This window comes from Nannospalax galili, unplaced genomic scaffold (assembly GCF_000622305.1).
Source record: "Nannospalax galili isolate Female #2095 unplaced genomic scaffold, S.galili_v1.0 scaffold216, whole genome shotgun sequence".
In the NCBI taxonomy this organism is placed as follows: Eukaryota; Metazoa; Chordata; class Mammalia; order Rodentia; family Spalacidae; genus Nannospalax; species Nannospalax galili.
Genome location: NW_008339003.1, coordinates 2,464,091 through 2,468,684, shown reverse-complemented (window position 1 = coordinate 2,468,684; position 4,594 = coordinate 2,464,091). Strand labels below are relative to the sequence as shown.

Genomic DNA, 4,594 nt, shown 5'->3' with positions numbered 1-4,594 from the left:
GTTTATTTCATTTCTTTAAGCATTGACCTTGAATTAAACCAAAAAAAAAAAATCTGGAATAAATTTGTAAAATAATGTCATTAAAAAAATCCCATTTAAAAACTGTTTTGAATGGTTTTTGTAGGAAAGGACAACAATAAGTCACAGTTACAAAGGGCTTTGCCTAATTTAGAGATCAGTGATTTATGATCACTTATTTTGTACATGTCCCCTGGGAATCTCCAGAAAACGCCACAAACTGGAATTACAGAACAAATGGACATATTTCTTTTAGGCACTGTCCTGAGCTGAGGTTTTAGAAGAATTCTGGGCCTTTCGTCAGTTTTCAAGAAGTCTGGCAAGATGTTGGGAATGACCACATTGCAGTTATCTGAAAGGAGGTAAGCAGAGGCAAGTAAGTGTGGCCAAGGCCAGATTTCCCCCAACCCCGGAGGGAACAGAGACCTCCCAGTGCACCTCCTGCTGTTTCTCATTGCCCACAAGTTTATTTTTAATTTCAAGATCCATTATTTTTAACTGTCACTGATTCTAATGTCAATCTGCATGCTTATTTAAAGTCCCCTCTGGGTCAGTGAAGCTAGCCAGTCATATTCGAGGAAGCTAAAAGAGAACACTTTCTGGCACCTTGAATTTCAGCAATTGCTGCATTTTCTCTATCAGCATTATTAATAGAGCTTGCTTATATATTAACTGTAGAAAAGGAAGGTTTCTATGACATTGCCATATCTGTATATAATGGACTTTGAGCATATCCTCTATTACTGGTTTTATTCTCCTAAAGAATGTTTTCCACATTTAAAGATTGCAGGGCTTGGTGTGGGTGTGATAGAGCAGGCTCATAGTCCCAGCACTCACTAGCCTGGACTACATGGCAAAACCTTGTCTAAAAAACAAAATACCAGTAACAACAAAAATATTAGAGAGCAGAAACAACTCCTCCTCCCCCTCCCCCTGCCCCCTCCCCCCTCCTCCATCTTCTTTTTATGAACAGGAGATTTAGTTTATTTACACTAGTAGCCATGGGGACTGAGGGAATACACAGCATTCATAATTAGCTACCTGTACAGAATGGATTATATATTCAAGACAACAAGACAGTGTGAGCCCCACCCCCTTTCCTAATGACCCAAATATGTAGTAATGCCAGGTGGGTGGCCCCTGGGCATGGGATGGGGGACAGGGATGCATGGAAAGAAAGGCAAATGGCCATGGAAATTAGTAGAGAAACTCCCCATTAGCCCACCCATGCATACTCAGGACACCTGATAAGGTACTGAGTGGGTAATGCCTAGCCAGGGTGGGAAGGGTGAAACTAGAACTCCTTCCTCTTTTTTCCTTACACAGGAGCCAGCTCCTTTCTTCTCTTGACACATGCTATAATTTTCTCCACATTTTTCCCATACCAACCTTCTTGAAGCAGAAAAGGAGTATTATGGGGTCCGCTCTGAGCTATGAAGGACACCGATGGGGTTGTTGCCCGTTTTATCATGAATGAGACTTATTTTCTTGTGGAGCTCCAGCCCTCCGTGGAGCAAGTGAGAAAGCTGCTGGACCGCTTGCCTATCTGGTCGGGGAAAGCATCCTGCACTCTGACCCAGTCCCTGGGCCTCCAATTATACATCCCTGAGGGTAACCACTGTCCCCTGAGGACTGAGATCACACCTATGTCTTTACAGTTGACTAAAGATTAGTTCAACTCCCTGCCTGCCTGCAACCCCAGGACCACAGTCCTTAGGGACAAGAGTGATCCTTAACTTCGAAGTGATCCATTTTCCTTCTTCTCAAAACCTAGCTCCCAAGTCAATGCTATCTGGCCTTTGGTTGGGGAAGATGAGGTTGCCCTGGGCGCCCTGTGCCTCAAACCGGGTCATGAGACCTCAGAAAGGCGGCAGGGGGCAGGGCTTCCAGGCGGAAAGGACCTCGAGGGTGGCAGAAAGGGGCGGGCGAGGGGCAGTCGGGCTCGGAAGGCTTCCGGTCCGGGTGCAGGCTTGGCAGAGGTCTGGGCAGCCCTTGGCGCGCGTCGGGAGCGGCTCCTCCAGGCTCCCGGCGGGTCAGGTGCGCCCGAGCGGCCGCGTGGGGACGGTCCCCGCGAGGGGGGCGCCGCCACCTCCATCCACCGCGGGCCAGTCAGGGAAGCGGAGCGGCTCGGCGGGGCTCGCGGACCCCGGGTCCCCAGGTGCGTGTCGGTCTGCAGTCTGGGGCGAGGCTGGGGACTGCAGCTTTCCTTTTCTTTTAACCGAAAGGGCAGCTTTGTCAAGTTTTTAAGTGTCATCACCTGCGCTGGCTCGGTTTACAGGCAGCCGTTCACCACACACTAAGCAAAAGTTGGAAAAACTGTCAACCTATTCCAACTTGACAAAGTACGTGACCGTCATATGGTCAGGAGGGAGCGCCGAGCTGTCTTCCTTGCCCTCCTGTTCCTTGCAAGCCTTTTCATTAATCGGAAAGCACAAAAAAGAATGCCACTCGTGCAGCCTGGGGCGCGGCAGACCGCCTGGTCCCCGGCTACACTAGCCTCGGGACCTGCCTTCCGGCGGCCGCCCTGCGACAGCCCATCCCTAGGGGTCCAGGACGCTCTCAGGCATTCAGTTGGGGGACGGGGGGGGCGTACTCCAGGAGGCTCCGTGGGGTGTCCCCGCGACGTGCAGGGGCCGGGTTCATGGGTGGAGCACGAAGGAAGACCACTGGCTTCGAAGACCGCGGAGCACTCGGCTCCCCAATTCCCTTTGCGAGACCTCCGGCCCCACAAGCTTAACACGGAGGTTCCAGACAGATGTCTTCCAAGCCTCGACTCTGGGCAGTGGCAGCTGGGGGGTTGGGCTGGAGGGTAACTTCTGTGACTTCCAAGTTTCTCTTCCTCATCTACCAGCTCAGTGTTTTGTCAGTCTCCCTCAGAGGGTATCAGTAGGCTATGAAACAGGGGTGGGGTGTCTGAGTGAAGACGAAAAATGTTAGAAGGTTGCCTTTTGTAGCACACAACTCCGAAGACACTCCAATCACAGACAGCTTTGTTTTTTATTTTTTTAACGAATTCTGAAAATAAAAGAAACTGTTGGCATGCATGACCACTCGGGAGACCAAACTTTCTGTTAAACTGCTTAGACACCTGGCTGCTTTTAGTAAAAACATCGTGGAATATCTTTTCATTTGTGGCGTCTCAAAACCTACCAGCCTTCCACAAAGCAAAGCTGTGTGTCCCTTCACTGGTTTCACAGGACCCTGGGCTCAGAGAGGGGCAGCTTGTTAGGGTGTGTGTGATTAGGGCGCCAGTAGTGGTTTTGCATATAACACACGGACATATCCCTCTTCTTTCTCTGGAGAGGAGACAGAAGGCCCCTCCAGAATTTGAATTTAGCTCTGGCCACTGTAAGGCTCCCAGGTGTGTGCGGTACTTCTGGATGTGCTGAACACAAGAGGTTAACTGTCCCCAGCCTGACAAGCAGGGCCCAGGCCTTCTGGTTTATGCTTTTGGCTCTGAAGTCTGGTAGCAGAGCTTGTTTCTAATCTCTGTGCTCATTTATCTCTTGGTTCTATAATATTTTCTTTGTTAACACAGATTTTACTGTTTGTCGAACATCATCAGTGTTTTCTATCTCTGTGACTGTCAAATACCACAGAGTGATTGCCTGGTTTGTTTCTTCATGGCTGTGACAAAACACTCTGACCACTACCAACTTGGGGAGGAAAGGGTTTATTCAGCTTACATATCCTGGGTCACAGTTCATCAGGGAGCCTAAGGTAGGAACTCAGGGAAGGAACCAGTAGCTGGAGCACAGGCCATGGAGAATCACTGCTTACTGGCTTGCTCCCTTGGCCACTGCTCAGCCTCCTTTCTTATACAACACAAGCCCACCTGCCCAGGGGTGGCACCACCCACAGTGTGCTGGGCCCTCCCACATCACTCACCAAGAAGATGCCCCTCAGACATGTCCTCAGGCCAGTCCAATAGAGGCAATTCCCCAACTGAGGCTCCCTCAACCCAGGTGTGTCAAGTTGACACTAAAGCTATCCAGCACAGTGATCCACTGTGTAATCAACACTTTGCTAATGATACTTCACTAATCTCCAATTCTATTTAATTCCACAAACTTCTGGTGGTTTGTAGTTTTTGTGAAGAAAAATTTGTTAAATATTTGGACAGGTTTTAATAACACATAAGGTGAGAAGTCTCTACCTGCTCCTGGTCCATTCCCCATGCCAGAGAAAACTACTGTAACCGTTTATGTAGGCCTGCCGTCCTTCCATGTATCTGGTAATTTAAGACTAACATATTTTTGAAATTTTTTTGCTGAGTATCTGCACACTGATGGCTTGAAAAGAAATCTACCACTCTAAACTTGCTATTTTACTTGCTAGCTTCCATTTTTTTCCTTTTTTAAAAATAATTTATTGAGAATTTCACACATGCATATAAGGTGTTTTGATCAAATCCATGCCCACTCCCTCCCCTCCAACTCCTCCCATATCTCCCCATCACTTTTTTCTGATAACTTTATGTAGTCCTTCTTTGATTGATTTATTTTATGGGGCTTTTGGCTACTCTTAACATTTGCCCCGTTCTGAAGAGGTAACCCTAAAATCTTTTAAGGATTAG

At 48.1% G+C, this 4,594-nt stretch overlaps 1 protein-coding gene across 1 annotated transcript in view; it reads left to right on the top strand.

Moving 5' to 3' along the window:
* The first annotated feature begins 1,965 nt into the window (after positions 1 to 1,965).
* The window catches only part of Tifa (TRAF interacting protein with forkhead associated domain), a 10,151-nt gene continuing 7,522 nt past the window's right edge, over positions 1,966 to 4,594 (top strand). Inside the window, exon 1 of the mRNA XM_008833713.3 lies at positions 1,966 to 2,176. The gene's annotated coding sequence lies outside the window, so the exon portion shown is untranslated. The remainder of the gene's footprint in view (positions 2,177 to 4,594) is intronic.